Here is a 19,331-nt window from a genome sequence, read left to right as displayed (position 1 = left end):
AACCCCTAAAGCACTATAGCATTTGGAAGTGCTACCCATCATGAGCGCCACACTGTGGTGGACTTGAAGTTGAACATCAAGAGTTGGGAGTCTGTGGTGGTGGAGTCCTGTGCTCTGGAAGCCTGGGCACCATTCGGTTAATATTCGGCTGTTTGCTTTCTTCTCTCCATCCTCCCTCCTTTCCTCTCTTCCCTTCTGCTTTCTCCTTATTCTGCCTGGACAGTTTCAGCGCTCGGGATATGAACACGTCCAGGTCGAACAGCCGCTCTTTTTGCTTGACAGGAAGTGACTCCACCAAGGAGTCGTCATTTACTGGCTGAGAAATGGAGGAAGTCGAGGAAAGGGGTTGAGACTTACAGGGACACATGACAGGCTGAAGTGGGCTCAGTCTGTCTTCGTCATATTCATCTGACGGTTGCCGCACAACTTCCGTGTAGTGGAAGACTGGAGTTGGGAGGTCAGTTGGGGAGAGAGGGAGAGGAGGTGAAGCAGGAGAGGGAACGCGGCTCCAAAGAAGGACTGGGACTGGGTGAGTGCAGGCGAGACTGGGTGCTCTCAACCCAGCGAGAGATCTCCTGGAATAAATTCCCCGTCTCTTCCTCTTCTATTTCCTCCTCCTTCATCTCTCCCAGGTCGTCCACGCTGCTACCAATGGACTCAGCAGGCACAGGGAGGCTGCCAGTGTTACGCTTCCACTGAGAAAGATCCAGGATCAGCTTAGGCTCCGAGTAGTGTTGAGGCTTGCCCTCCCTCCAGGCAATTTTGTCTTAGATACGAAGGAGAGCCCACTTTGTAGTCACAGGAGTGGCCACAGTCTAGTTCCCCGTACGCCAAACCACAGGCGCGTTCCAGAGAGGAGTGAGAGTTTTCCAGGAAGCGTTCAGCTGAGCTGCTGTGGGAATACTTACGTGGGTCGACCTGTAGTGGGGATGGAGAAGGTGAAAAAAAAGGTGAGGAGGACATATGCATGTTGTGTGTTTAAGTGCTTTGGCTCGTTCTAGTTTGTTACTAGTATAGAATAAGTATTCTTTATGTAACCCAGTGGTAAGGGTGTTGTCATCGCTGGGGCCACTAGAGGGCACTGTGTTTCTCAGGGAGCCAGCGAGACGTCAGGAACAAACAGGAAGTGAAATCATTTACTTCCGGTGTAGCGCTCGTGGCTTTCCAGGTCGGTGAATATGTTTAAGATTATATTTCTGTACAAAATGTTCACAATATGATGGTATGAATGTCCGGAAATGTATTTTAGTGTTGCTAAATGCGCCGATGGACTCAAATTGGTCCGATGTTTCCAGATTTGATCTACATGTGCTGTACGGGATGAATGCCTATAGCGCCACTGTGCACGTGAGCTAGGCCGAGATAGTATTTAGTGAGTATATTGTCATGTACGGCATCATTTCTGTTTGTTAATGGACCAACTGTTTCCTTGTGTTTGAGTTAACTGTGTGGTATTGTTTTTGTATTTTATTTGGTTTACAGAGGAGTTGCCACTGCAGTTATTTTTGTACGTTATTCTTGCACTTTATTTTATACACGTGATGTATGCACATTGAGTTAGTGGAAGTTGCCACGTATCAGGAACTCTAATACCAATTGAACATACCAAATGAATTTAATACTGCTCTATTCTTCCAAGAGCCGTCGAGAAATAAAGAACCCCAAATATAACTCTGTTTATGGTGTTATTCCAAATTTCACCTGCCTACACATTTTGGTACCAGGAGTGGGGTCTCTAATTTGGAGAGTTGATTAGGTTTATAAAGTGCATAAATAACTGTAGCGGTAACGACGGTCCCGGGTGCAACAGGACGTGGAGTCCTGCCTGGAGTTGCTGTGGAGAACCCGTGACCAGACGACTGAGACCCGGAGTTCACCGAGGACGTAGAAGGAGAAGGTCGCCCCCGGAGGAGAAGACGCATCCATCAGCCCCACCTCAGCCTGCAGGCTTTTAAGTGACTGGAGTGGAGCTAAGTTTGCACAGAGACAGTTCACCATGTCGGAGAGAGACGGGGAGGACGAGCAGGAAGTCGGCGAAGAGACTTCTGCTTTGTAACAATTACAAGCACAGTTTTACGAACTGAGCGAGAAACATGACGAGGCCATGGAAGCTATTGACACAATAAATAAGGGTTCGAATAGGTCATGTGTTTATGTACCGAGAGAGCGCCAGATCCAGCCCTTTAGTGGCGATGCAGCCAAAGATGGTCGTTCTGTTGATGAGTTTATTGAGGAGGTAGACTGCCAGTGTTACGCTTCCACTGAGAAAGATCCAGGATCAGCTTAGGCTCCGAGTAGTGTTGAGGCTTGCCCTCCCTCCAGGCAATTTTGTCTTAGATACGAAGGAGAGCCCACTTTGTAGTCACAGGAGTGGCCACAGTCTAGTTCCCCGTACGCCAAACCACAGGCGCGTTCCAGAGAGGAGTGAGAGTTTTCCAGGAAGCGTTCAGCTGAGCTGCTGTGGGAATACTTACGTGGGTCGACCTGTAGTGGGGATGGAGAAGGTGAAAAAAAAGGTGAGGAGGACATATGCATGTTGTGTGTTTAAGTGCTTTGACTCGTTCTAGTTTGTTACTAGTATAGAATAAGTATTCTTTATGTAACCCAGTGGTAAGGGTGTTGTCATCGCTGGGGCCACTAGAGGGCACTGTGTTTCTCAGGGAGCCAGCGAGACGTCAGGAACAAACAGGAAGTGAAATCATTTACTTCCGGTGTAGCGCTCGTGGCTTTCCAGGTCGGTGAATATGTTTAAGATTATATTTCTGTACAAAATGTTCACAATATGATGGTATGAATGTCCGGAAATGTATTTTAGTGTTGCTAAATGCGCCGATGGACTCAAATTGGTCCGATGTTTCCAGATTTGATCTACATGTGCTGTACGGGATGAATGCCTATAGCGCCACTGTGCACGTGAGCTAGGCCGAGATAGTATTTAGTGAGTATATTGTCATGTACGGCATCATTTCTGTTTGTTAATGGACCAACTGTTTCCTTGTGTTTGAGTTAACTGTGTGGTATTGTTTTTGTATTTTATTTGGTTTACAGAGGAGTTGCCACTGCAGTTATTTTTGTACGTTATTCTTGCACTTTATTTTATACACGTGATGTATGCACATTGAGTTAGTGGAAGTTGCCACGTATCAGGAACTCTAATACCAATTGAACATACCAAATGAATTTAATACTGCTCTATTCTTCCAAGAGCCGTCGAGAAATAAAGAACCCCAAATATAACTCTGTTTATGGTGTTATTCCAAATTTCACCTGCCTACACATTTTGGTACCAGGAGTGGGGTCTCTAATTTGGAGAGTTGATTAGGTTTATAAAGTGCATAAATAACTGTAGCGGTAACGACGGTCCCGGGTGCAACAGGACGTGGAGTCCTGCCTGGAGTTGCTGTGGAGAACCCGTGACCAGACGACTGAGACCCGGAGTTCACCGAGGACGTAGAAGGAGAAGGTCGCCCCCGGAGGAGAAGACGCATCCATCAGCCCCACCTCAGCCTGCAGGCTTTTAAGTGACTGGAGTGGAGCTAAGTTTGCACAGAGACAGTTCACCATGTCGGAGAGAGACGGGGAGGACGAGCAGGAAGTCGGCGAAGAGACTTCTGCTTTGTAACAATTACAAGCACAGTTTTACGAACTGAGCGAGAAACATGACGAGGCCATGGAAGCTATTGACACAATAAATAAGGGTTCGAATAGGTCATGTGTTTATGTACCGAGAGAGCGCCAGATCCAGCCCTTTAGTGGCGATGCAGCCAAAGATGGTCGTTCTGTTGATGAGTTTATTGAGGAGGTAGACCATATAGTCAAGGCCAGGGGTCAGAGTCCAGAAGACGGGGTGGATCTCATTCTATCTCTTCTAAGAGGCTCTGCATTAGAGGAGGTCAGACTATGCACGGAGGGAGTATCAAAAGAGCCCAAGGAGTTGTTCACTTTGCTACAGGAGGCTTACGCAGAGAAACGTAGCGTAGCGCAGCTGTTACACACCATTTTTGGTCGCCAACAAAGGGAGGGTGAAGATTTTCAGGAGTACTCTCATGCGCTTTCCCAAATTCTACGATTAGCCCTGAGACAGAGACCAGATGCTGTGCCCAATGCTAAAATAGCTGTTCGAGACCAATTCATTGAGGGTGTGCGAGATTCTTCTCTTAGAAGAGAGTTACGTAAAATGGTCAGAGAGAAGCCTGAAGTAGTTAATTGAATGTCTATTTTGCCGATGATCGGCCTCACCGGGCCGGTGGGCGTCCCGCCAATGGATAACGCTCTCGACTTGTTACTGAGTACTACTCAACCTCAGTCCGACGGGTCACTCAGGAAATCCACATGACTTTACAGATGCACAGAGACAGAATGATGATGTGATTCACGTCAATTTATTCACAAACAGCAAGTTTATGAACAAAGCGATTGGTTCCGGCTGGCAACAGAATAGAAGAGTACAGGTTCACCCTTAATTCCTACGCCCCAATTTTCGATGTTCTCACAAACACCTAGTTTATACTCAATTGCACGTCACCAAACCCTCCTTCCTTCTTGTGCCAGAACCAACGGCTTTCCTTCTGTCAACCTTAACCAATGCCTGATCACTTACTAACGGTTTTTCCCGGCAATGTGATCGGCGGCTCACTCCCCCCAGTTCGTGGAAACACGCTGTTATTGTGACTCTGCAACCCCTTATCCTGTTGTTTAACCATTGTACAATTTTCAGATGCTACGGACGTCACAGAGGCCTGCATTTTTCTCCCGCTAAGTCCCTAAAGGTTTCTAACGCACTAAGTCACCATGACCTGGCAGGCTCAGCTATTTGCCTCCTGCCAAAACTCTTTGGGTAAACAGACTCTCACCAGGCCTGTCTGGGGGTGGGGAGGGCCTGAGTTGCTAGTGTGACCCTCTGTTTCTCTGATATTTAACCCTTCTCTTACACACCAGTGGATATAGCTTGTGGATTAATGGATCTTCCTATAACTACTGTATAACCCTTGATTACATAAACAATTTCCTCCAACAAGCCCCAGTCATCTCTGTTAGAGGTACGTGAGGAGGCCATTGCCTGGTCCTTTGAAGACAAACCCTGTGACACCAAGATTACTAAGAGCAGGCAGGTAGTGTGTGACAGTATCAGGGGAGAGGGCCAGGGCTCTAGAAATTCGCAGGAGAAGAATACCACTCTAGAGGACATTGTTAAGGTTGTAGCCGAACAGAGCAGGGTTATAGGGGAGCTGACTATTGCCTTAAAAGAGGATCTCGCTACCAGGGAGAAATATAACATCAGGGAGAAATACAACAGGGTGGGAAACCCAGACTAAAGCCCCAGTTTACAGAGGATGGGAAGCCCATTTGCTTCAAATGTAAAGGGGAGGGACACATCGCCAGGGAGTGTACACGGCGCAGACCAGAAAACCATCCCACCACCAACTATGCTTCTATTCAGGAAAAGCAGCCACCTCGGACACCAAGAGCCAGGCAATCCGAGGTGAGACTAAAGGCTCTAAGACTTTTAGCCGTGAACAGTTTCTTGAGCGCGCGGTGGGTGAGTGTCGGGAAGTTACAGTCCAGATTAGTGGTGTCCCAGTGAAGTGCCTGTTGGATACAGGGAGTCAGGTCAGCACTATTTCAGAGTCTTTCTTCAGGCAGCACCTACTAGGGAAAGATGAGGACGTGTTCCCCGCAGCCAAGTGGCTCAGGTTAACTGCAGCAAACTCTTTGCCCATTCCTTACATGGGTTATGTTGAACTAGATATGGGGGCTATGGGGTTAAATATACCAGAGTGTGGTTTTCTAATTGTCAAAGATCCAGTCCCAGAAGAGTCAGTTACCGAGAACAAAAAGTTGAAACAACCACGGAAGAGTTTTCAGGATTTAGTGCCAGGTCTCATTGGAATGAACATAATTAAGAGATGCAAGCAGTTGGTTACGGCAGAGTATGACACTACCCTTAAAGGGAAGCTTGATTCAGACAGGAGGGAAGTATTTCAGCGCGTCCAGATGTGTGTGGTAACAGAGAAAATATCTGCAGCTAGGATAGCAGGCAGAGATACAGTACGCATACCAGCTGGTTCTGTTGCCACGGTATATGCAAAAGGAATGAAAACAGCATCTGATGATGGCACCTATATGGTGTTGGAGCCAGCAAAGACACCCTTACCAGGTGGTCTTGTGGTAGTGCCCATTTTGATAGAGGCTACTAGGTCGGTGTTCCCAGTACAGGTAGTGAATTTTTCACAGGAGGATGTATGGTTGCAACCCAGGACCAGGTTGGGCATGATGTCCCCCGCGGAGTGTGTTGAAAATGACCAGACAGAGGTGCGCTTCCAGCGTATCTCAGCGGAGCAGGAAGAGGTGACCGTTGATCAGGAAGAGAAACCAAGAACCAATAATGACTTTCAGTCGGTACTGGACCGGCTGCACATAGGTGGTACAGAGGAGGAGCAGGCAAAGCTAGTTGTGCTTCTATCTCAGTATGCAGATGTGTTTGCTTCCCAGGAGGAGGACCTAGGTTACACAGACCGGGTTAAACATGAGATCCATCTGGTAGATGACATACCCGTAACACAGCCCTACCGCCGTATACCCCCTACACAGTATAGCGAGGTCAGGGAGCACATCACTCAGCTTCTAAAGAAGGGTGTTATTCATGAAAGCACGAGCGCATATGCTTCACCGGTGGTCCTTGTCAGAAAATTGGACGGTAGTCTACGGCTATGCGTGGACTACAGGAAATTAAACTCAAAAACTCAACGAGACGCTTTTCCTCGCATTGATGAGTGTTTTGATGCCCTGCATGGTACAAAGTTCTTTTCAACCATTGACCTTGCTAGCGGGTATCATCAGGTTGCAGTACATGAGGATGACAGGCATAAAACGGCCTTTACAACACCCTTTGGCTTGTACGAGTACTCTCGGTTGCCGTTCGGAGTGTGTAATGGGCCAGCAACATTTCAGCGACTGATGCAGGTAACGATGAATGACTTGGTGTTGCAAATCATGATGGTGTATCTGGACGACATTTTGGTGTACTCACAGTCTTTTGAAGACCACCTAGTGAGGCTTGAGAAGGTCCTGCAGAGGCTAAAGGAGACAGGGCTCAAAGTCAAGGTAGAGAAGTGTAATTTTCTGCAGTCAGAGGTACGTTTCCTTGGTCACCAGATATCAGCCGAGGGCATTGGGACTGACCCAGATAAGATAGCTGCAGTGCAGGAGTGGAAAAGCCCCAACACTGTAAAGCATTTAAGATCATTCTTGGGTTTCTGTAGTTATTATAGGAAGTTCATAGAGGGGTTTTCTCAGCTGGCAGGCCCACTACATGATGTGGTTAACACGTGTCTCAGGAACAACAGTTCATCCAGGTCTAAACAGCTGTTTGGAAGTTTATGGACTACAGAGTGTCAGGAAGCTTTTGGGTTGTTGAAGAAGAAACTCACCACTGCTCCTTTGTTAGGCTATGCAGATTTTTCTCTTCCCTTCACTGTGGAGACAGATGCCAGTAGTTTGGGATTAGGTGCTATCCTGTATCAGCAGCAGGGTAAGAGGAAAAGAGTGATCGCGTATGCCAGTCGGAAGCTGCGTAATGCAGAGAGAAATGATCGTAACTACAGCAGTATGAAACTTGAACTGCTTGCCCTTAAGTGGGCGGTTTCAGAGAAATTTAGAGGTTACCTCCTAGGTGCTAAATTCACCGTCATCACTGATAGCAACCCCTTGTGCCACCTTAATACAGCTAGATTGGGTGCCATTGAACAGCGCTGGGTAGCTCAGTTAGCAGTGTTTGATTTTGAGGTCAAGTATGAGGTCAAGTTTGGGATTAGGTGCTATCCTGTATCAGCAGCAGGGTAAGAGGAAAAGAGTGATCGCGTATGCCAGTCGGAAGCTGCGTAATGCAGAGAGAAATGATCGTAACTACAGCAGTATGAAACTTGAACTGCTTGCCCTTAAGTGGGCGGTTTCAGAGAAATTTAGAGGTTACCTCCTAGGTGCTAAATTCACCGTCATCACTGATAGCAACCCCTTGTGCCACCTTAATACAGCTAGATTGGGTGCCATTGAACAGCGCTGGGTAGCTCAGTTAGCAGTGTTTGATTTTGAGGTCAAGTACCGGCCAGGTCGCTGTAACACCGCGGCAGATGCCCTCTCCAGGCAGCCGTTAACAGGGGAGCCCCAGCCGCACCCAGATGACCTAGATTTTAATGGATGTGTAGCCATCTGCAATGCAAGGAAGGGAACAGCTTTAGGGCCAAAAGTAGGAGCTGCAGCGATCAAGTGCTGTAAAGTGAGACAGGTACGTGCCTCGGAGGCTGTGCAGGGTACTGACGGGAGTGACTGGCAGGGTAACACTCCCACCTTGCCTGGGTACTCTGAGGAAGAGCTTCGCAAATTTCAAAACACAGACCCCATACTCGGTGCATTCAGGCAGTTTCGGGAAAAGAAACAAAAACCCACCTTTAAGGAGAGGACAAAGTTAGCCAAGCCGGTGGTCTCTTTATTTAGGCAGTGGGGGCGAATCAAGGAGATGGATGATTTACTCTATCGTGTGATTGATGATGTTCATGTGGGTGAATGTCACCAACTCCTGTTACCCACCTGTTTGAGGGAACCAGTCCTTGAGAGTGTGCATGATCAGATGGGGCATCAGGGGATAGAAAGAACACAAAATCTTCTGAAACAGGTGTTTCTGGGTGGGCATGTATGACGACGTCGAACAGTGGGTTAAAAAAATGTCAGAGATGTGTCCTTACCAAAATGCCCCAGCCCAAGATACATGCTTCTATGAAGGCATTTTTGGCCACACGACCACTGGAGGTGGTTGCTGTAGACTTTACCATCCTAGAGCCTGCTTCAGATGGCAGAGAGAGTGTTTTGGTTGCTACAGATGTGTTCACAAAGTTCACCCAAGCTTTCCCTACCCGGGATCAGAAAGCTAACACTACTGCAAAGATTCTCCTCCAGGAGTGGTTTATGAAGTATGGTGTGCCTGAGAGGCTTCATTCAGACCAGGGCCGAAACTTTGAGAGCGAAATAGTTGCAGAGTTATGCAAACTACATGGGGTAAAGAAAACCCGAACCACACCTCATCATCCCCAGGGAAATGCACAATGTGAGAGATTCAATAGGACACTTCATGATCTCTTGCGTACCCTTCCCCCTGAGAAGAAGCAACGTTGGCCTCAGCACTTAGCAGAGTTAGTCCATGCCTACAATGTGACGCCTCATGCTACTACTGGTTACTCACCGTACTACCTACTTTTCAGGGTGCATCCACACCTCCCTGTGGATGCTCTGCTAGGGCAGGAGCAAGTGCAAGACAAAAAACACGATTGGCTAATCGTGCATCAGGAGCGTCTTAATGAGGCTCATGCTAGAGCTAAGGAATATGCTGAGCAGAAAACAGCGGAAAGAGTGGAGTTTGGCAAACGCAAAGTTTACTGTCCACCAGTGGATGTGGGTCAGTTGGTGTACCTTCGCAACAGGCCTCAGGGCAGGAATAAGATCCAAGACGCGTGGGGGCCTGCTGTTCATAGGGTAGTAGAGGTACAAGGTACCACTCATACTGTAGAGCCTGTGGAGGGTGGTCCCATAAAAAGGGTCCATAGGACAAATCTTAGGCCGTGTGTGGGCCCTGTCCCGGCTCTCAGGAGAGAGAGAGCAAGTGCCCCTATTTTGACACCTGTTCATGCCCTTTCTGAGTCTGTCCCAGCCTATGAGGATCCTGGGTATGTGGTGCTGGAGGAAGTTCCTTGTCCGAACCTGTGCTCAGGGGTAGCGAGAGTTGATGTTCCTGGTGATGATGATCAAGGGGACACAGAGTCTGGAGGTGACATTGAACGAGTGAATGTGGAATCTTCTGAGAGTGAAACTGAGGCACAGACGCCTGTTCCTACTACCGGAAGCAGTGCTAGCAGGGATGCAGGGACGACTGTTCCTGTTCCAGCACCTCGAAGGACGCTGAGAGAAAATGCAGGGGTTCACTCAAACCCTCACCATGTCCCAAAATCGTCCTGTAATGCGATTTCACTCAGTCCTGAGATGTTGTCCCAGTTGCTGACCAGCATGGGTGCAGCATTCTTCAGGAAGCAGTGAAAGAAGTTAGAACTATGAGTTAAGTCCCCGTGGACGTGGACTTTTTAGCAGGGGAGTATGTAACCCAGTGGTAAGGGTGTTGTCATCGCTGGGGCCACTAGAGGGCACTGTGTTTCTCAGGGAGCCAGCGAGACGTCAGGAACAAACAGGAAGTGAAATCATTTACTTCCGGTGTAGCGCTCGTGGCTTTCCAGGTCGGTGAATATGTTTAAGATTATATTTCTGTACAAAATGTTCACAATATGATGGCATGGATGTCCGGAAATGTATTTTAGTGTCGCTAAATGCGCCGATGGACTCAAATTGGTCCAATGTTTCCAGATTTGTTCTACATGTGCTGTACGGGATGAATGCCTATAGCGCCACTGTGCACGTGAGCTAGGCCGAGATAGTATTTAGTGAGTATATTGTCATGTACTGCATCATTTCTGTTTGTTAATGGACCAACTGTTTCCTTGTGTTTGAGTTAACTTTGTGGTATTGTTTTTGTATTTTATTTGGTTTACAGAGGAGTTGCCACTGCAGTTATTTTTGTACGTTATTCATGCACTTTATTTTATACACGTGATGTATGCACTTTGAGTTAGTGGAAGTTGCCACGTATCAGGAACTCTAATACCAATTGAACATACCAAATTAATTTAATACTGCTCTATTCTTCCAAGAGCTGTCGGGAAATAAAGAACCCCAAATATAACTGTGTATGGTGTTATTCCAAATTTCACCTGCCTACGTTTATATTAAAAAAAGATAATGATTAGGTAAATCAATCGGTATGGGGGGAAATAACAAAGCTTATTATCCAACCTGTGCCTCCTCTAACAGTGCGGTGGAACTGGCCCGGGCGTCTCTCTGCACCTCCTCATCCTATGTCGTGTCTCCCAGGTCAGAAGTCATGTGGCCAGGGGGCATGCAGTGACACCTCCCGCCTGACTGCTGCCAGGACACATCTGTTGAGGAGCTGTTCTCGTACCTGCAGATGGGCAGAAATTAAGTATTAATAATAATAATAATAATAATAATAATAATCTTATAATAACTTGGATGTGCAGTTTATTCAATCGAATATGATTATTTACTGTATAATAGGTGTCTCATTGTGCTTTGCGAGACTTTTCTGTTCCAGCAAACAACAACAATCTACACACCTCTCCCAGTGGATGCTGGAGGCCTGACTGTTGCTGAGGCACTGCTCGGTGACGAGGCTGTCCTCCAGTTCGTCCTCGATGCGGAAGGGATGCGATGAGGTGGGTTCGTCCTCCGGACAGGAGTACTGCTGGAGGAACGGGTGGGATAGCGCCGCTTCAGCTGTCAGCCGATCCATGGGGTTAAAGGTCAAGATGCGCTCAAGGAAGACCACAGCTGAGAGGAGAAGGAAAAGGGGATCAGTGGGGGAGAAAGAGGAGGAGACAAAATGTGTGTCCATGAAGTAATAATGCACCATCTTCTCTCAGTGCTAAATTACATGTGTTAGACCTCCAAACCTCTCCAGCGTACCCTATCATCTCTTTATCGTTCACAGCTAAAAGAAGCTGCTGTCTTCTGTATCTTTTTCACTCTTATTGTTCTATTTCATACTGCTTGAAATTACTCTTTTTACCACTCAATTCCCTCTGCTCACCCTGAGCATCCACTTCAGGAAGCAATTCAGAAAAGGGCTTCTTGACTTTCCATCCATGACTGACATATGAAGGCATCACCTGGAAAAAGGATGACAGCGTGGGTTGAAATATGTGCAGAATTCTGCTGTCTTTTTTTCTTTTTTTGTACATTTCAAGACACTCCACTTTAGTTAACTTGAATATGCTCACTATAAAGCATATTCTAGTTGAAAGCAAAACACAGAAAGCCCCCTGATGGAAAAGACTTAGCGCACATTTAATCTTATCTGTCGACTGAATCTTTTTCAGTCTGACGCTGAAAAATATTACATGACAATGACACCCTGCTCCATATTTAAATGATCAGTTTGCAGACATAGGACAAGCAGCAGCCGCTGAGGCGTCACCTGTAGCAGGTCCTGCCTGTCCTCTTCTCTCAACACCGGCACTGTATCGAGAATCAGCTGCATCTGCTCCAGCTCGTGAGCTCCTGGGAGAGGGAACCGGCCAATCAGAAGCAAGTAGAGAGCAGACAGAGGATCAGTTACATAAGAAAGACGAAATTAGACCAATTAGAGTCTAACACAGGTATAACTAGAAAGTGTGAGCTGTCGAGTGAAAGACATGGATTAGGTATGAGGTTCAATCAGATAGGATGGAATACTCTGCAGTCCACTATTTGAATGGTTTTCAATTCAAACTAGAAATAACCACTCTAAAACCCATTATAACAGCAATTTACATTTTAATTCCAGTGCTTGAAATCACATAAATAGTCCCCCTCTGGCATCTTATTTTTTCCCTCATCCCTTTGATCATTGATCTGTTGAAGAGGTAATCCTCCCTGATTAAAATACTTGTAGAATATCAAAGGTTGAAATTTCAGAATTTTTGCTCTGGCTCTGGTTTTAAAGGACTTCTATTGTCCAGCCCAAACAGCTTTTGGCCTTCCTTGAAGTTAAGACCTGACCCAGAGGAAATGCAACTGAACCTGTAAGCAAGTTGTGTGGGGAACAGCAACGTGACCGTTGTCACATGCAGTTTCTAATTTAGATTTTTGTAGTTTAGTGGCCGAATCATGCCACAGCTAATAGTGCTTGTAGCCACCATTATTTGTTTACGTCAATCTCTGTGTTGAATCACGATGCGCAACGAAGATAGTTTATAAATTATCACTGACCTTAAAGAGTTCCTAGCAAACCATGGATGTGATTTTTACATTCGCCTGAACTTGGAAAACAAGAGTTTAAGAGGTCACACTGTGGTGTGATCATGCACCGACTTTCTTTGACCAGAATATCTGATGAAAGAAAGTACAAGCAGAGCCAGCTGAGTCTTGGCTTACAACGACATGTCCAGGAAACACTGCCTAGAAAGCCGCATCAAAGCTGTACCAAAGTGTAAGACCTTATGAACAGCGCCAACAATCAACACATTTGAATGCTCTGTTGATTTGATATTTTTTGTTGTCATATTAACGTCTACTTCTGCTTCCATCTCGTTTCTAGAACACATGGAGCCTGAGGGAATGAATTAGAAATAAAAGCACGTCTCATACAAATATTAGGTACTAGTAAATGTTTTAATACTCATGAGGAAAACAGGATACAAAGTATTGCATTACTGTTTCTGGAAGTACTCTTAATTTAGAAATAATGTGTGCAAACAGTGTCTGCATTTAAAGAAGTGGAAAGACAGAAAGCCATTGCTCTTGTACTACTACAGTCTAACAAGCAACCAATCACACCAACACACACAGATTCATGTGCAAGCTTTCTATGGTCTATGAGGGGAAGTTTACCAGTAGAGTATACTGGTGTGAAGCAACAGCTTCAGTACTGGAGTACAAGTAGTTATGTTCCCTCAAGGTGACTGTGGGTGCAGCTTCACTCGCAGTTGTTTCAAGGACTTGTCCATCTATTTGTTTCTCTCATTATTAACATTGTTGAGTATCAACGCCCATTTGCAGCAGTTAGATTCAGGCAACACCTGACACTGCTGCGTACTAACATCCGGACAGAAAACCCGTTGGTCTTATCAGTTATGTCTCATGTCCATGTTCTCATTGCGCTTACTGCACAACTCAAAGGGATTAAATACATATTTACATCTTCAGTTTGGAGATGCTGGTAGGAGGGAATGTTACTGCTAACTGTGAGCACAACAACTCAATACGTATGTACGACAACAACAACAACTGTAAGCTAGCCTGATTAATATTAGCCTCCAGCACCTGCTAAAAGACGCTAGCTTACAACTAAAACGGACCGAGCCGTGTCGTTATCCGAGCACCGGTTCAGGTTCACCGTTTGTTAAACGGAGACAGTAACGTTACACCGGATGATAGCCTGATGATTTGCATGCTGTCATTCATCCGGACCTCCCCTAACCCACTCACGCTCATTGCCCGCTCAGAAACGGAAAGTTTCTTAAGTGTTTTAAGAGAACAGCGACTCGGCTTACCTGCTTCTTAAGTAATATGATACTGCAGTCACTCCCGTGGCATAGGTTTCTGTTAATAAAGCATATTTCTCCAGGGGGCTTGCTGAATAAATGCTGTCGTCTGACCGCTTGGTTTGTCCTTTAACGGCTGCCAGAGACGCAGCAGGGTGAGTGAGGAGGCGCATAACGCCGTGTCGAGGAACTTGGCCGCTCGTCCAATCACAGGCTGGGATTCTCTTTCTGGTTACCGTAAAGACGGAAACAAGAGCACGCTGTCGTAACTACTGTAAACGACAGTCATTTAATTTTTTAAGGACATGAGCGTTTTTAGGATTTATTCTTGATATAAATCATGTTTTGTCTTTTTGCATGTTTTTCTTTGCACCTGTCTGTCTGAAGTGTTTTATTCAGCGGTATTGTTTATATAGTTGAGATAGAATATGGGTTGAAATCCACACAGCCCGAGGATACAGAGAGATCTCTCGTGGCGATGGCACCCAACACAGCACTGTGTTGTTGTTGTTTTTACGATATCCGATATGCTCAGTTGATATATATTTCTTTTATTTAGATATAAAACATGTTGTTGTTCTATGGACTGAATTCTCTGCAGGCTTAATAAAGTTGCATATAATGTGTGCTCAATTAATTAGTGAATTATAATAAAGGATTGTTCAACTTCATCATCAAACTAGTGAATTATAGTATCAACTTTATCTCCAAATCTTATGAACCTCTCTTAATTGCATGCATTATGACAATTGTTTCTCCTTAACTGAGCAACCGGATATGAAAGAAAGGAAGGAAAAAAAAAAAAAAAAAATTCTAGCTGGAGTACAGTTAACCTGCACTCCAACACGGCCTAACACAGCTGTAGTGCAGCCACCAGGACCACTGATCGCACTTGCATCCCGCGCACATGTCTGATTTTGCAGGACCTCCGATATACCGGACAGGTACCTGGGTTTCGAACCCGGAGCTCTCGTGGGTCAAGCGGACCATGTATCCATTTAACCACCGTGTTAGACAAATATATATACGTAGATGTTTATATTTATCTTAGTTTTAGTGGTCTTGTTAAAACCCCTTGTTGACGGTTGTCGCGAATTTGCATCAAACCTCTTCCGGTCTTAATGCAGCCAAGGTGACGTGCGTATCCCTCTATCGCCTGTTGCTGCATTGTTTACACATACCAAGGATCGTATTGGATGAATTTTGCCGGCATTTTGTGGGCGGAGCGGAAACTACATCCGGTTGACGAAACCGGAAGTCAAGTCCTCATGGATTTTCGCGACAGAATCCGGTGTCATCCTCAAAATATATATATATATAAATGCAATGTCTGCCCTTTATTTTTTGGCAGAACAAAATGGACACAACCACTTTCTATGGGAAGCGAGCTGGTGGACTTCAAATCAGGCTTCCACTGAGTTTTGTTTTGTATTTACTGTATTCACATATTAAAAATGTAATACAAAGTGCAATGTTAAAAATTCAATGTTTCAAACTGCTTTTGATAAATAATCTACATACCTGACATTGGAAAATGTGTTCATTTACTATTATGCCCAATTATACCTATTGTGCTTAATGTCGCTAATTTGCATCATACCTAAATTTTCATCTATTCTATGTGCTATATTAAAATTTACAATCTCCACTTAATTTAGCATCTGTATGAAAGCAACAAACACAAATAATTGCAAATAAATTCAGTCAATAAGGGGTTAAAGGATTGTTCAACTTTAATTATAACTTTTTATATTTTATTGTATACTATTTAAATTATAACTTTTACAAATGATAAATTAACATTCATTATCCTCCTATCTGTCAACAATTTGGACTTTTTCTCCCCTCACAACCTATATTAAGATATTTTGCCTTTTGTTGTTTTGTTTGTGCAAAACAAACAAAAAGAAAAACAGTGCACCAGAGAAGAGTGACGCAAGATTATATCATTGTTTGCTATACAGGAGAAGGCATTGGAGGTCTGGTTTGAATTGGTCCTCACCTCAGATTTCACAATGCATTGGTGTATCTTTGCCGCAAATTGGCTACATGACAAGGGTCGGGGTGGATTGCCAACCTGGCGAAGTGTGCAAACTGCTTAAGGTTTACAGACCTATTCTGCGTTTCAGTTGGTTTTGTGGTAATTTGGTTTATTACTTTTGTTTAGAAATATACCACTAAAGTACAATATCATGCATGATGTGTTGTGGATCATTTCAAACTCAAGCTTAAACAGTTTTTATAGAGGGATCAATCATGTGGGCATTCATGAGTCATTTTCATTGAGTTATTGCACTTTTATTGTATTTCTCTTTGTGCACTGTGCTGTTTTGTATGTGTATATGAATATTTACATTCATCAATTACAACATATCCTTGAATAAATAATTACAGCAATATGTCTTATCTGAATTGAGAAATACACCAGCAATAGAGAATGTGAAGTCAAATAATAGTTTAAGTAATGTTTTATTAATTCTTCAGCAAAAACAGAAACTGCAAAAAGAGATATTATCAATCAATATATTGTATACCTTAGAGGTATACAATATTAATACAAATCAGTAGGGCTGCAACTAACGATTATTTTAATAATCGATTAATCGGTTGATTATTTTTTCGATTAATCGATGAATCGGATAAAAAAATGTTTTTATCAAAAAAGCGTTAATTTCCAACCCTTTATTCAAAAACAGAAGTAACATTGCAAAACATGTTCAGAAAGTGCACAAACAGGTTGCTCCTTGAACATCCCTGAGCTGTTAATTAAAACAACAAAATGGACTAACACTAAAAACATACACATCTATGCTTTACATCCGCCAAATGTGAGCCCTTTTTACTGTAATTGATCCCTCCAGAGGCTGCATTTAGCATACCCTGCTTTATCAATATGTATGAAATACTGGGACAGTAGGAAGCTGTACTGCTACGTATAGAGCGTCCTCTTCCTTAAACTCTTTCATTCTGGGTCTCTTATGACCACGACGTCACGTTGTTGGCTAAGCCCAACTACGTGATTTGCTTCATTCTACTTTGAGTAAAAAAAAAAAAAAACCTGCAGCCAGATCCGCCGGTGTGCCGGTTTAACGTTAACGAGTGACAGCGTGAACTGAACCAGACCGGAGAGTGACGGCATGTTTCATCACGTTACGTTTTTTTACAAGCAAGACTGAACTGTAACGGAACATAACAGAACTTTAACGACAATACACAACCCAAACACGTTAGCTAACGCGATAGCAAGCTGACTAGCTTCCATTAAAAACAAGTTTGAGGAACATGAAGACGCTGATTGGCCAAGACTCGACTTGTCAAAGATCTTCTATTTTTGAGAACATCACGACCTCAGCTTTTCTCGTGTCTCACTCCAATCTCAGAAACGCTGGCCGGCCAGTTGCTCTGCTCCGCGCCTTATTACCCGGCGTAATAATCGCGCGACACAACGAATCGATAATGAAATTCGTTGCCAACACTTTTGATAATCAATTTTTATCGATTTTATCGATTCGTTGTTGCAGCCCTACAAATCAGCATTGACAACATTGGAGTTTCATTTGTCACTGAGAAAAAAACTGTATTTCTGAATGTGCTAGTAACTCTAATGCGCTTCATGTCTATTGTGAATATAAAAGAATATACCTGGCTTTGCTATCGTAGCAAATATGGCTCATCCTATGTTGTGATGATCTGCTCACAACCGGTGTATGTTACCTACACGGACGGTGCAAATATTGTGGGTGTCAAGCGTTTGAGAGCAACTTCAAATGAACCAAACAGCTTGTAGTGACAAGAGAAAGAGGCATCAGGAGGTTCCCCCATCATCATCTCCCCTGGCGTCCGGACTTCTCTGCCGAGCATGAGAAGGGCAGGAGAGCAGGAAGTGGAGTCCTGCACAGCAGACCTGTAAGCCATCAGTACAAGAGGCACGTGGTCGTCCCAGTCGCGTTGATGTTTAGCTGCCACTATGGCCAGCTGCTGTGCCAGCGTGCGGTTGAATCTCTCGACCAGCCCATCGCTCTGTGGATGGAGGGGTGTAGTGCGGGTCTTGTGGGATCCCAGTTTGTCACACATGGCGGCGAAGACACGGGACTCAAAGTTTCTGCCCTGATCTGTGTGGATGACTTCAGGGGCCCCAAATCTGCTGAACATTCCCCCCACCAGAGCATCCACAATCGTCTCCGCATCCTGGTTCAGCATGCAGTAAGCTTCGAGCCACTTAGTAAAATAGTCCATGGCAGTGAGGATGTAACGGTTGCCCCTCTCTGAGTGAGGAAACGGTCCAAGAACATCAATCCCCACCCTCTCCATGGGACACCCAGCCGGAAACTGCTGGAGCTGGGCATGAGATCTGTCTGCAGGGCCTTTCTTCGCTGTGAAGCTGTCGCAGCGGCGGCAGTAGTCCTCCGCATGCCACAACAGTAAATATTTACTTTTATTTATTATATTTCTATAAGTTATTTTTTTAATTGGTCTTTCTTTTTAATCTTCTTAAGCATTACTACCAATGGGCTTCTAATGGGGCTCAGTGTCTTCCTCCAACACTCTCAACAGTACAGCGTACAGTAGGTGTGGATGGAATCACAACCTTGAGTTGCCCTGGTGAAAGAAATTGCCCGTACATAATATAACATCGCCTTGCTATGAATCATCTGATACAGTCTAAGTGTATAGAGAGCTTGAATTATATGACCATATGTCCATGAGCTACGTTTTATGACAAACATCATTTACATCATCAATATTTAAATGGCTACCAGATTTGTGTTTTCCAAGTTTTGATAATTGAATGCCCCAATTACAAATGCCGTCCATTGTTTTATCGATTTAAGCCTTTTCAAACATGTTTATTATGGGGAGGCGCAACACTTATGATATACTATTACTTAAATTACAGCATTTAAAAGATCACAAAAGCAGGCAATATGTTTGGCTCTATAGTCGTAAATGTATTGATTTGAGGCATTATTACCTACAAACCTGGCAACCCCACAGTGCGTCAACAGGGTCGTGAAAAGTTCAACACTGCGACCACCAGAGCCTGTTCCTAACGACTGGAGAGACTGTGCAGGTAATCGGATCAAATCTACCAATATGTTTTGAATGCATATGTAAACTTTGTAAATTAGAATTGGAAAAATCTGCTCCTAACATGGACTGTGTTGTAATACCTGATATTGTTGTGCTATAGGT

The 19,331-nt window shown here is 44.6% G+C and overlaps 1 long non-coding RNA gene and 1 pseudogene across 2 annotated transcripts; one reads left to right on the top strand and one right to left on the bottom strand.

Annotated features, from left to right (window-relative positions):
• Positions 1-76: 76 nt before the first annotated feature.
• Positions 77-18,449, bottom strand: LOC306740626 (annotated as a pseudogene). The gene is made up of 6 exons: positions 17,912-18,449; positions 12,092-12,174; positions 11,705-11,783; positions 11,232-11,445; positions 10,891-11,056; positions 77-918 (listed from the first exon to the last, which is right to left on the bottom strand). The product of its transcript is annotated as an uncharacterized misc_RNA (transcript).
• On the top strand, positions 998-5,309 carry LOC306740263. Its single transcript, XR_013771044.1, has 3 exons — positions 998-1,372; positions 1,483-2,938; positions 3,049-5,309. It is a non-coding gene; the product is annotated as an uncharacterized lncRNA (long non-coding RNA).
• Positions 18,450-19,331: the final 882 nt, after the last annotated feature.

Source organism: Taurulus bubalis (assembly GCF_910589615.1).
Source record: "Taurulus bubalis genome assembly, chromosome: 8".
Lineage (NCBI taxonomy): Eukaryota > Metazoa > Chordata > Actinopteri > Perciformes > Cottidae > Taurulus > Taurulus bubalis.
The sequence above is the reverse complement of the archived record's forward strand: the minus strand, read 5'-3'. Positions and strand labels throughout refer to the sequence as shown.